Consider the following 14,879-nt stretch of genomic DNA (forward strand, 5'->3'; position numbering starts at 1 on the left):
TTTAATGTCGGAGAAATAGACAACAATGGAATTTTGCGTAGCCGATAATGGAAGTTTAATTTATGTTGTGAAGAAGAACCGAATGATATGCGTTTTTTCATTGGTAGTATTGTATTGATTAAAAACCCATGTCACGCCGAATAAACCAGCTGGAAAAGTATTACCTGTACTTGGAGTTAGTTACTTGCAAGTTACTTGCAGAGGAACAAGGGATTATTTTAAAGATCCTACCTCCAAATACAACACACTGGTTACAGTCACTGGCTCGCACGTTTTCAAATAACTGAAAAATTATTACAGCGCCTGCAGCATATTCGTGATACACAATCCAGCCAGAAAAATTAACCACCTTCAATTTCGAAAACTGCTCACGACAGCGTGGGCTACATCAGCCAACACTGAAAATGTTGAAAGGGGCTTCAAGGCAAGTGGAATAATGTCACTGAATATACCCGAAGTCGCAGAGCATGCATATTTGTCGGAAGATGCGCATGTGCCAACAAACGGAAGAGCTGAATCTCATGCACAGGCCAACCAACCACTTCGAAGCTCAACAAAATACCTAGTGAATCCAAGCACATCAAAAGAGTAGAATTATTTGCTCAAGTCAAATTCCTTCACGGACACAACTTCGGACTCCACTTCTACTAAACCTAAAACTTCCAAGATTACGACTTCGAAACTGACTGCACCAAATCCAACACTTAAAAACGTTTGAACAAAGCAAACAATTCAGTAGAAAAGCTCTTGTTCAATCAAGCTTTATAATGAACAGATAAATTTGTGAAGATAGTAACTGTTCTCGAAAGAACATATACCACTGATGACTGTGCAGCTTCTCTAGAATAAATGATAATTAATTGAAACCCTCAGATGCCGACAGGTGTTGTTGATATTCCTCGATGGGGAAAGCTGAAAATGTGTGCCCCCCCACCCCCGGGACTCGAACCCGGGATCTCCTGCTTACATGGCGGACGCTTCATCCATCTGAGCCACCGAGAAACATTACATATGCAGAATTGTGGACGGTTGGGAATATGGGTCTCACGGGAAGGGATAAGTCCCTGCAGTCGCGCTATTCATGTGTGTCCTCGGTCGCTCAGATGGGTAGAACGTCTGCCATGTAAGCAGAAGATCCCCGGTTCGAGTCCTGCTCGGGGTACACATTTTCAGCTGTCCCCATCGAGGTATATCAACAACCCCTGTCGGCAGATGAGGGTTTCAATTAATTATCACATAAATTAGTTTTGGGCTAATATATTTAACAGTATAATTCTTTACTAATTGCAACATATACCATGTAGAAATACATAATTTTAACTGACACTTTTCTTCATGTACACACATTTTTATATGGTGTGTCTCACCCAATACACTGGTCCATCTCACCCATACACCTATGGTTGAGGTGATCCACACTTACTTATTTTCATTTCATCATATCTCTTGTATTTTAAGTGTCAGTGGCTCAGTAATGTGTTGTAGTTTAGATGGCACTCCATACGAAAATGCTTTCTGAATTCAAAAAGTTAAAAAAAACATATTCTATACCGAAGAAAAACGTGATTCAACTCTCCCGGACTTACCCTATGAGGCTTATCTCTGGTGCTTACTGTTTGTTTCAGGGGTGAAATACGAGTGGTGATGAGTCAATGCTTAACTCTTCATTTCGTATGAAGTCCTCGTCAAATTGTGATAATGAGGCTGATGAAACTGCATCAAGATATTTATTTTGTGCTGTCATTGAAGCTGGGCGAATTGTCTGACCTGGCCTTATGTTCTGTGCACAAACTTCATCTCCTGTTACAGTGTCAACTGTGCGAATTTATGTTTTTACATTATGATGCTTTTTGCCAAGTGATTAGATCATTCTTTTAAAACTCTAGTAATGAATCAGCAACAGAGCTTCATGGTGCAGGCAAACTTGAGATGTACTGTCCAGCTTGGTTTCAGAGCGTCGGATCGTAACTCTTGCTGGCAGCCACTAAAGTTTGTAAACATTTTTATATCAGATTTCTTTGCATAGGAAATTACTTGAACCCTTTGATGCTTCAGTTCCTTGTCCAATTGAGCAGGAAATAAACAACCAAAAAATTACAATTTTCAATTGTGGTTAGCTCATATTATTAGAAACACAAAAAAGAATACCACCTTTTGTACTGGTTTCATTATGCCATTTCATTTTTTATAAAAAGAGCTCCATAGAGTTAAAGATTTATAGATGTTTAAGAAAATCCAATAAGACCATTTTTCTGCAGTTTCTAAGTTTTTATGAGTCAACTTCCGTTTCTATTCTTGGACTTATGACTTCAGATTCACCAGAAACTACTAAAAAATGTAAAGCACAATAAGAAAGGCGAATGCAATTTTAGTACTAGCGGACTATGGGCGCATTTTGCCTATGGTACCATTCTGTTGCTGCTATTTAGAGTCTTATAAGTTCGCATTGTAAAACGAATTCTACGTTTCTCGATTTTTTGGAGCGTGACCTTTCTAATAAAAATGGTTCTAAAGAAATCGAGGTAAAATTTTTTTGTAAATGTGGGCTAAAAATACCCCCTTTGACCTACATTTTACAACAATGTAATGTTTAACCTCAGTTTTTAAACTATTTGAAAGCAGTAGGACAATTAGATTTTGTATTCTAAGACCTTATGTTGATAAGTTATTACGTGCAAAGTTTTAGGTTGAACGAACTATTAGTTTCAAATATATATATATATATACATATATATAAAGATAAACTTAACAGTATTTTCAAGCGGCTAGTTTTTCAACCGACTTATCTATACAAAAATGGCTCATGAAATCTTTTATTATTTCACTTAAGAGACCGCAAAACGTTATATAAGACTGCCTAGTTTTGTTTCCTTCAAGAAAATATGCCAGTATTATAATGTCTCAAAGTTGTTGAAAACTCTGGGGTGCAGTGCTGAAAGCTTTGCTGTGGAGTCAAACGATTGATTGTATCTCTGCAAGTCTGCCGAAAATTAAAAAAATTACCAATGTTCATTGGAAACGCGTGCGAATATTTACATAAAAATGTTGCGGGAACGTTTTTCCGAAACTAGACACTTGTCATGGAATGGCCCAATTAGTGTTTGTTGCGATGTTATCCTTCATATTCTCTCGCGGTTAAACGAGCTTTAGATACTTTTTGCCGCCGGATGTGTGGCTATAAGCATGCTAAAAAAATTGTGGTAAGGACTATGGGACCAGACCGCTGAGGTCATCGGGCCCTAGGCTACCGCACTACTTAATCTAACTGAACTAACTTACGCTAAGGACAACACACACACACACACACACACACACACCCATGACCGAGGAAGGACTCGAACCTCCCACGGGAGGAGCCGCGCGAACCGTGACAAGACGCCTGAGACTGCATGGCTACCCCGCGCGGCTACAAGCATGTCAAAACTGTTCGTATTACATTTACAGTGTCATTCTTCACTATTATTTCTTTCAGTGGTAACTTACATTTATTCTTAACAAGCGATTTTGTATGATATTTGATTTGTTTTCATTGTTCGTCTACTTTAGCTTATGAAGTGTTTATGTCTGTTTAAATAGGAGCAGTGGTTGGAGGGAAAAATTGGGGGGGGGGGACTAGGGGAGGCACGAGTACAAAATCTGTGTCTTTCTTGAGGCAAAGCTGGTTTCTGATTATTTTTACATGTGTACATTGCTAGCTGCGAAATATGCATTCTGGCTAAAAGTAAGGAAGACTTTGACAAACACTTCATTGGCTTTACTACGAGCACAAAATTGGATAATTCCGCAAGTGATAAGAAACAGACGCATCTTGAAAAACAGATGATTTGACGGGCATGTGCAATTACAATATAATCAAAAGTTGTACAGTACGATACAACCAATAACATTTTTTGGAGAGAGAAGGCTTGGGGTACATATACAGAATAGATAATGACTGCTGGACAACGAGTATCTGAAACTTTAGAAGTCCAAAGGAAACACATAATAGATTGTTCTAGGAATGCACAAAATATCTGTCACACGATGACATTTCCAGAAACTTAATTGAAACAGAGATAAATTCAGACTAATGATTCATAATTAATAGGTGAAACAAGAGAGGAGAAAATGAAGAGGCACATGTTGGAAGAAAGAAAGAAGGCCCTGACAAAGCGACTCAGAAAATACTGGCAAAGTGTCGAGGCAGGCACGGCGTTGATACCTAAATATGAGAAATGATTTTTTTTTTAATTAGAGGCTCAAGAAACAGTGCGAAAAAAGAAAACAAACCAGTGCTATCTTAAAAAATGAGTTACCTACAAAATTAAGACGAAAGTGATTAAAAGGAACAGAAAGGAATATAATTACGTCTTAAACATAAAAATTTGAGGAAGACATTAATGAGGAAGTAAAATATTTACCCTAGTTCGCAAGATAGTCTGAATACATTTGTACAGGCAAAGACTGGTTTAATCAACTAAAAAGATATGTTAGTATCAGCTGCCGACGTGAAACTGAGGCAAAAGGTTTTGAGTCTGGATGCATAAAGCACGACATCGATTGAAGAGAAACCTAGACGGTGGAAGAGCACAAGAACAAAGTAGTGGCTTCAGAAATATTATGATAGAAGATGTAGCCACATAAGCAATAAAATGTAGAGGTACTTAGTAGTGAAAGCAATAAGTCTATCAATAATACTTACCAGCGTAACCGATCCAGTAGTAAATGCGAAATAGTTAGTCCACTGCAGGAGAATGAGACTAACATTACATTGTTGTAGAAAGCATCTATAGAACAAAAGTTTAGGACGACAAAAACCATTCAAAACAGTAATGAGTTAGAAAGCAAGGTAGGCAGAAAAAGGAAGGCAAACTAGCAAGTTTCGGTGTGAAAGATAATCTATGCCCTCAAATATTGGATCAAACTCGTCGCAGAGAACGTAATTACGTACGAAAATCTACTGTTAAATACAATTTATATGATGAAGTTGAACTGTTACAAGCAGTTGTTGAACCAACTAATGGTAATAAGTTGGATCAACAATAGCTTGTAAATGCTTATTACCTTTAAATCCTTCGGCTCAGTTACTACAAAAGCCAGTGTAAGAAGTAAATTATTGTAAACAAGAATTACTTCTGTAATACAGAACACAAGTGGTGGTTTTGTTATAAGCAAATATTGTTTTGTGCTTATAGAGGCTGAAAATTACAGAATCTCCAGTTGGTTCAAAAAATGGTTCAAATGGCTCTGAGCACTATGGGACTTAACATCTGTGGTCATCAGTCCCCTACAACTTAGAACTACTTAAACCTAACTAACCTAAGGACATCACACACATCCATGCCCGAGGCAGGATTCGAACCTGCGACCGTAGCAGTCGCGCGGTTCCGGACTGAGCGCCTAGAACCGCTAGACCACCGCGGCCAGCTCCAGTTGGTTGTTAAGTAGTTGTGTCTTATCTTGATAAGCAACCATTCGCATTGTGTCAGTTTGACACGAATATAAAAACTGTAGAAATACAATATTCTGTCTCTGCATAAAGCACTTATTTGTAGATACTATTTGTATTTTGATTTGAAAGGAAAAATAATGCTTTTACCTGTCAAAAGAGAAAATTTAATTTTCAGACATTAAGTTTCATTAACACTTTAAGAGAAGGTGGAGTAATATATTTCACGTTGCGTAGAGTAAAATGTTCATTCCTTATTGTCTGCCTCACAGGATGAGCACATAATCTTGTTGTACTTTTCACGTATATGTTTGTAACGTATTACACGCACTGAGGATGTTTTGCGCCATTTGATCTTAAGCACATATATGACATCTTCCTTCCGCTGGATGTGGTTATCTGGTCCTTTCTTTCACATAATGACCAGCTGGCCTCAGCATCTCTCTCTACTGGATAAATCTGTAGTTCTTCAGAGATTTTCCAGTGTGTGAGAACTGACTCTAGCGCTAATGCGGTGGATTAGTAAATCCTTGGATAATTTATCCAGAGAGCCAGTATTGTAATTTTATTACGTAAGCCGAGGAGCAGAATCTGAAGGAGGAACACTAGAGTCGTACTGACCCAACTTTCTAAGACACTTGAGGCGTCATACTGTGTTCAGTTACTCTTAAAGCTCTTTATTCCCCTGGAAAATATATTCTGAGTATCAGAGTAATAGAATTAGATAATGTCTCGCCGGATGACAATATGCGAAAGTACACCGTTGTGTCCAGTTATCTCTCTACAAGAGCTGCACTAACGATGGATATTTATTAACATCAAGTAGTGACCTCAAATTCATCCTTCAGTCTTTGTGCTCTGCTTTTCGTCTTTTAACATTGTAAGCATGCATGTACAACGGAAACCCAAACAACACCGACAAGATTACGAAGGTTTTTCTGCGATATTTTCTGAGTTTTCTGCTGTAAAGGACCAGTGCTCTCCATCGCCTCACTACGCAATATAAATCTGACGTATTTAGTTTGTTATTCTATTAAGTTACGATTCAGTGAAGGCACCTGTATTATACAACCCCCAAAATGCGCAAAACAAAACGAATGTAAAGCAAGAACTGAAGTGCTATAAAGTGTTTACCGTGGTCGCGGCAACCGCCTGGCATAGCGCCATTGTGGCGCTCTTGCATTATAGTCAGGGAACCCACACGAGGGAAGCGTATTCTCCAACTCTTTATCCGTAGGCATATCCAGATTGCTTCGTGTTGCTGTTAAAGTATAACTAATTCTGCTGCAAAACCAAGCCTGAGACAGAACCGACCAGCGTCGAATGCGAGCTTGGGGATGAAGTGTAGAGTGGGAGTTACTGTTGTCAACGGCAAGTACAACGAGTGGAACAAGTTTCTTTCCAGACAGGGCACTCAGCATATAACGTCGACATTCGTACGGTTCTGCAGATATTTTCAGTGCAACATACATACAAGAATAAGTGGGGTAAGAAATCGAGTCCTATTCATCAAAATATTCAGAAAATATACCTGAACAACCTTGGAAATTTCTACCTCTAGTTGTACTTGGAGATATGTATATGTGACAGAGAAAGTTGGGACTTCATCACTGACGTACATCCTAGAACTGACATACAAAGTACTGTGGTAACACTACCTTTGTTACACTTTCTATTCAATTACATCATTACATATCATGTAGCAGTAATGAATGCCAAACCACAAAGGGCAACTAAAACAAGCAGAAAGATTTAAAAGTTCGCGAGCTGCAGAAAGAAGCAGTAGTGTCGTATCTCAGTAAAAAGAAACCTCAAACTTTTAGCCTGGAACAGGTGCGAGTAGAGGAACAATGTCTCAAGTTTTAAGATATAGTTCACCATGCACTGTATAGATATGTACCCAATGGAACAATTCATGACAGCAGTCACTGAAAGGAAACTCCTAAAGAAAAGAGACAGCTACGCAAAAGGCATAAATAAAGCTTAGGCCCATAGAGAGATGCTGAATGAAACGCTTTTGGTTGCCAAGAGAGCAATCCGTGAAACCTTCAAGGACTACAGAAGCAGAATACTGTCGAAAGATATTTCTCAAAATCTGAAGAAATTCTGATCGTATTTAAAGGGCTGTTAGTGGCACTAAAGTTAGTGTCCAGTCATTCACGGACAAGACAGGAACTCAAACTGAGATAGAAAAGCAAAAGCTGAAACGCTTAACTCTGTTCTGTTTTCAAATGTTCTTCTACAAAGGAAAACCCAGGAGTATTGTCCCAATTTAAATCCCGTACCACTGGAAAGATGAATGAAATAGATATTAGCGTCAATGGCGTTGAGAAACATAATGAGTTATCTGTACAGAAAGACCTCTTCCATGCCAATCAGCAAGGAATTTTAAAACATAGATCATGTGGAACCCTACTTTTCGCACTTTTCTCGTATGACATCCTGAAAGTCATGGATCAAGGAAGTCCAGTAGATTCAGTATCTGTCGAATTCCGGAAAGAAAATGGCTCAGTATCACACCTACACTTATTATCAACAGTAGGATCGTACGGGTATCAGATGAAATTTGTGACTGGATTGAGGCTTGCTTTATTCGGAGCAGCAGCATGTTTTCTTGATTTGGAGTCGTCGATTGATTTAGAAATACCTTCGGATAGACCCCGGGAAGTGTGTTGGGTCGCTGTTCGTGTTTTATATTAATGATGTTGCCGACAATACAAACATCAGACTTTTCGCAGATGGAGTAGTTGTCCACAGTGATGTACCGCCTGAACGAAGCTGCACAAATATTCAGTTAGACCTTCATACGATTTCAGAGTGGTGCAAAGGCTGGAAACTTGCTTTAAATTTTCATGAATGTAGAATAGTGCACTTCACAAAACGAAATAACATAGTACCCTATGAATTTCAGATCAGTGAGTCACAGCTGGAATCGGCAAACAAATACAAACAGATGGGTGTAACATTTGACAGGGACATGAAATGGGACGATCACATAGGCTCAACCGTGGGGAAAACAGGTAATGGACTTCGGTTTATTAGTAGAATAAAAGGGAGTGCAATCAGTCTAGAAAAGAGTTTTCTTGCATTTCACTCGTGTGACCCATCCCAGAATAATGCTAAAGTGTAGGGGACCCGTACCAAACAGGACTAACAGGGGAAGCTAAATGCACATAGTGAAGGGTAGCACGAATGATCACAGTTTTGTTTGACCTGCGAGGGGACTGTGATTGAGATGCTGAAAGAACTGAACTGACAGACTATTGAAGATAGATGAAAACCATCCGAGAAAGTCAGCTAACAATGTTTCACACACCGGCTTCAAATCATGACTGTACAAATATACTACAACCTCCTACTTATCATACCCACAGGGATTGCGAGGACAAGATTAGATTAACCACAGCATGCACAGAGGCATTTAAACAATCATTCTTCCCGTGCTCCATACGTCAACGGCGCTGGAAAAGGCCCTAATAACTGGTACAGTGGCAAGTACCCTCTGCCATACATATCACAGTGGTTCGTAGAATATAGGTGTGGATGTAGGTGGTTAATGTTTTTTGTGAGACTGCTCGACAACTGTAAAATGTGAGTGCCTAGAACACAAAGGCCGACAGTTCACACCCAACGCTATGTTTAAAAGCCTGTTATTTTAAGTATCGCTGGAGAGCAGTAATAATAGTTATTCAAGCCATCAAAATGTTTTAAAATAAATGTACCTGGTAATACGAAAATAACTCAGTTTACAATTAGTTTCTAAAAGCAACTTTGTCCGCATATACAATAATATCCGATGGACCCACAGGCTACGAGCGCCTAGATAAACATTTTTCATGTATTACATTAGGCGACATTGGAGAAACCAAATGCCATCTGACGTAATATGCCTGACCCACTTCACGAACTCCACAGGCTAAATTTTCTATCACTTTCGAGATGCTCAAAAATAGAGCCATAAATAACTGTGGAACAAACCTACTCGTGACTTTCGCAATAAGCATTTGTCTTTTTAGTGAGTCAGGCGCTCAGGATGTGAGTTTTGCCTTGGAAAGGTACAGCTGTAAGGAATCTACACACATTTTTCCTTTATTATTTTTATTCATTATAGCTAGTAGTAAATGACAGTATATTTCAATAATACACCTACAAGAATGTAGCTGTTTCAGCATATTTGTGTGTATTTTTGCCATTGAGAGCCTGTTTTCCTCTATTGGGACTGAACAGTCGAGTGGTAGGACGATGATGAATAAGGGACGTGGATTTCTGACGTGAGAGCATGGCTGATGGGTTGGCTTTCATGTCTAAAGGCAGCGATAAACATTTAAATTAATATGTGCACTACCGTATTGATAGCGAACTGCTGAAAGCCAATGATTAATATGGAGTGAATTGTACGCTGTGCTTTTATTCATGAATGAACTTGTGGTGTTATCGATATATCGAAGCGCAGTTCTGACTGTTGGAAACACCATCCGGCATCACTATCACGGAAGCCGCTGCCTGCCGGAGAGACCAACCACGACGCGACATCGGAGAGGCTTGATTGCGCTGCCGTTAGCGAGTATTTACTCTCGTCCGCAGGCTGTGTTCGGTCGCGGGTCTGATTACTAGGGAGCTTCTCGAGCGTGCTATAGAGTTGTCAACAAGCTACCGTGTACTCACTGTCAGTACAGTCTGTTTACTCCGCACAGAACGACTCTGAATATTACTGAACAGTTGTCACATGTCAACTTGGCGTGAGGTCCAACTTAAAAATAATTCTTTTCATAGGAGAAAGATTTTTGAGACCTGAAGATGAGAGAAAAATCTGTAGAAACAGGATTTTTAAATGAAATATTATGCGCTTTTGGCTTTAGGATGCATTTAGAACAGTTATCAATGACCTGCACATACGTCCTTTGTACGTGTATCGATGTAAGGACCCACTCCTTACAAGTTAAGTGTCTGAGAATGTCGATGCGCATGTTGTGGGCCTCAATCCCTCCAGCGGGAAGTGGGTCACTGGGGAGATTCCTTCTCCCCCGACCCCTACCCCAAATCTTCGCACCGTGGTCGTGTACTGCTGATTCCTGAACCGGCAGTGGCGGAAAGGTCCAAAACAGACATCACAGGTGGGCCGGACCTCTGTCCATACACAGATATACACCTCGAGAGTGGCTGGAAACACAGACCAGAAAGCCGACCATAGAATGGACACCCGCAACCAGGGACGCTCATGCTGTGGACGCCACTGCAGGTCAGCGTAATGCATACGGGCGGGTATGGATGCCCAAAGTGAACGGATGATCTGTCGCACTGCCTGCACGGAACAACAGTCAGCTCCACTGCAGTGGTTTTTCAAGTGGTTACGCCCGACAGGACCATGTCAACAATCAGATGTAGATTTCGTGGGACCCATCTGGATACGATATAGTTGCTAGTTGTAGATGCTTATAGCAAGTCACTCTTTGTAGTCCTAATGCATTCCACCACAAGCGCCAGTACAGTGTCAGCCTTCACCTTCTTTTTGTATATTGAAAAATTACCAGAGGTCGTTGTTTCCGGCAGCGGACCGCAGTTTAAGCCGGCTGACTTTAGACAGCTTTGCTATGATAGAGGCATCCAGCATATCACAATGGCGCCATTTCAGCCACAGTCAGACGATTAAAATGAACGATCTGTATGCACGTCCAAGATGCAAACTGAGAAGTTGTGTTCATCCCACATATAGTATAAGTCCTAAATAAATTTTTGTCCTAACGCTTCTTAATTCCCGGCAGCGACTTTCTATTGTAGTTTTTACAGGATAAACGTCATTATATTTTTAACAGACGTTAAAGTAACCTCTGGCGTGCCACAGGGGAGTGTTATGGGACCACTGCTTTTCACAATATATATAAATGACCTAGTAGATAGTGTGGAAAGTTCCATGCGGCTTTTCGCGGTTGATACTGTTGTATACAGAGAGGTTGCAGCATTAGAAAATTGCAGCGAAATGCAGGAAGATCTGCAGTGGATAGGCACTTGGTGCACGGAGTGGCAACTGACCCTTAACATAGACAAATGTAATGTATTACGAATACATTGAAAGAAGGAACCTTTATTGTATGATTATATGATAGCGGAACAAACACTGGTAGCAGTTACTTCTGCAAAATATCTGGGAGTATGCGTACGGAACGATTTGAAGTGGAATGATCATGTAAAATTAATTGTTGGTAAGGAGTGTGCCAGGTTGAGATTCATTGGGAGAGTGCTTAGAAAATGTAGTCCATCAACAAAGGAGGTGGCTTACAAAACACTCGTTCGACCTGTACTTGAGCATTGCTGATATCAGTGTGGGATCCGTACCAGGCCGGGTTGACAGAGGAGATAGAGAAGATCCAAAGAAGAGCGGCGCGTTCAGTCACAGGGTTATGTGGTAAGCGTGATAGCGCTACGGAGATGTTTAGCAAACTCAAGTGGCAGACTCTGCAAGAGAGGCGCTCTGCATCGCGGTGTAGCTTGCTGTCCAGGTTTCGAGAGGGTGCGTTTCTGGATGAGGTATCGAATATATTGTTTCCCCCTACTTATACCTCCCGAGGAGATTACGAATGTAAAATTATACAGATTCGAGCGCTCACGGAGGCTTTCCGGCAGTCGTTCTTCCCGCGAACCATACGCGACTGGAACAGGAAAGGGAGGTAATGACAGTGGCACGTAAAGTGCCCTCCGCCACACACCGTTGGGTGGCTTTCGGAGTATAAATGTAGATGTTGATCACCTTCGCCGCAGCTGAAACCATGCTTTGTGCCACGCCTAACAAGTTTTCAGCCCCAGGACAGAGTAATTTCTTCGTGTTCCATCATTTAGCCAGGACAAGGTCTTTTTCACATCGTCTGAGAATGGTAGGCGTCGGGTGGCGGGGTGTTATGAAGGGAGTTTTATTCAGATCATCTACCGTTCAAAGTCAGACAGGGCTGCACCGGCGTTATGAGACCCAGCTGCGGCGTTCTTCTGTTTGTGATTCTACCGCATAAATTTTGTTCACAGACCCAGCACTTGGCAGGCTTTCTCTTTGAGGAGCTCGGTAGTCACATCTTATCGACGCTGATACGGAGATCTACGAGATGTAGCTGTTTCCAATTTAAGTCCCGGCTGGTGTCTATGGAGGTACTGCTTCTGCACATGCACACGACGTCCCGAGGGGAGATGCAGCTGTTGTCAATATCATGTCCACAGCATCAGCATCCCTGGATGCAGGCGCGCACACTGTGGCGGTTTTTCGGCCGGTGTTCCCGGCCACTTTTAAGGTGTATAGCTGAGCGCGGACATGACCGTCCACCAGGCACTGGTCCAGGAAGCAGCAGTATTCGACGATGGTGTGAAGCGAACTGATACTGATGGACGCTATTGTAGCTCGGCGCCGTTGTACGTGGCTGCGCAAGGACGGCAAAGCTGAGCGGATGACCTCCCATCACGCAAAAAATGAAATGAGCGTATGGCATCTCAATTTGTGCGGGACACCGGTCTGCTCCACCGCAATAGCTTTTCGAGTGACCACGCCCGACAAAATCATGCTAACGATTACATGTGGATTTCGCAGGACGCTATTGGATATACGGTTTTTGCCGACGGTAGAAGCTTGTAGCAAGTTACCCTTTGTAGTCCCAATGCGTTCCACCACAACCGATAGTACAGTGCCAGCCATGTCACCAGTTTTTTTGTATTGTACTATTACTGGAGGGAGTTTGTTCCGACAACGGGGCGCAATTTATGTTTGCCGACTTTTGAAAGCTTTGTCATGAGAGGGGCATCCAGAATATGACAATGACGCCATTTCCCAACTCATTTTTGCCGCAGGAAGGACCGCGTATAAGAGCGATCTGTACAGAGCCGCTGCCGAGCACGCGATTCGGCGACTGAGAAAAAGCAGCGCAACGTAGCGTAAATACACCAGTTTCAAGCATCTAAGGCCTGCTTCATACCGAGGAGAACGGATGCGAACATAAGCGAATGAGCTCTCGCAGAAAAGTCGCCAATGTTCATTGCCATTCACTTGTATCTCTGTGTACAAGCGTTTAAACAAGAGGAAAGGAAAAGAGCACGAGATAACGAACGTTGTCTGTCAACATTTCGTTATTCTTTTTTGTAGCTAGTAATTGGCATACAGGCTACAACACTATTGTTAGGACCACGATGCAAATGTTTGATATTCAGAGAGGGAACGAGTGTACCGTTCCTGGCTACGTAATCAATATGGTGTAACGGCCCCATGCGAGCCGCTACATGGCTTGACACAATAGTGTTGTACTGAGAACACACCTGGGTGCCTTTCCGACACTGACGGCCGGATTGGCCGAGAGGTTCTAGGCGCTACAGTCTGGACCCGCGCGACCGCTACCGTCGCAGGTTCGGATCCTGCCTCGGACATGGATGTGTGTGATGTCCTTAGTTAGGTTTAAGTAGTTCTAAGTTCTAGGGGACTGATGACCTCAGAAGGTAAGTCCCATAGTCCACAGAGCCATTTGAACCATTTGAACTTTACGAAACTCACGTGTTGTTTGCCATGCCACCCGAAAAAATAAACAGTTTATGGATACCTGACCATTCTGGAACATTTACATATGATGGAATTATTTTATATTGTCGAGTTTGCGAGAAGAGCGTTTCGTGCAAAAAAAAAAAAAAAGTTTCAAATAGATCAGCATGCCAAGACAAGTCTTCATATCACAGGAACGCAGAAGAAAGGACCACGACAACAGCTTCTGACAACAGCAAGTTGCAGTAGCAGGGTTTTGTCCAAAGGTAACCAAAAAAGTTAATTTAACGTGGATCTACGTGAAGCATTCACTGCAAGAAATATTCCTCTTCATAAACTTACAAATGCTATCCTCAAAGGCTTCCTGCCCAAACATTGCTTAAATCATAATATAGCTACCAGATGAATCAACATTGTGTGAAAATTACATACCGACAATTTACGTAAATGTTCTGGAAGAAATACGCAATGAAGTCAGGGACAGTATTATCTGGATTTCAGTGGACAAAAATACAGACAACTGTGGCCGTTACATTACAGGCTTAATTGTTGGTGCTTTAAAAGAAAAGTCATCTTCTTCCTATTCAGTGACCTGCAAAGAACTTGAAACAGTAAATCATTCTACGATCGCTAGATTTGTGAATGAGAGCATTAGAAAAATATTTTCAGACTCTTCTGCAGATGAGACGGTGTTTGTGTTTGTCACATGCTGCTCCCTGTATGATTGAAGTAGAAAAGGCCCTGCGAGTATTTTATCCCAATTTGATTCATGTGACGTGCTTTGCTCATGGGGTATATCGCCTTGCTGAAGTACGTTCCACGTTTGTGAATGTAAATAAACTGATTTCATCCACAAAGAAAGTGTTTCTAAAGGCTACTGCTCGCATCAAGACCTACAAAGAAAAACTACCAAATGTGCCTTTACCTTCCGAACCAGTTGGTAACTCG

This window comes from Schistocerca nitens, chromosome 2, assembly GCF_023898315.1.
Source record: "Schistocerca nitens isolate TAMUIC-IGC-003100 chromosome 2, iqSchNite1.1, whole genome shotgun sequence".
NCBI classification, from domain to species: Eukaryota; Metazoa; Arthropoda; class Insecta; order Orthoptera; family Acrididae; genus Schistocerca; species Schistocerca nitens.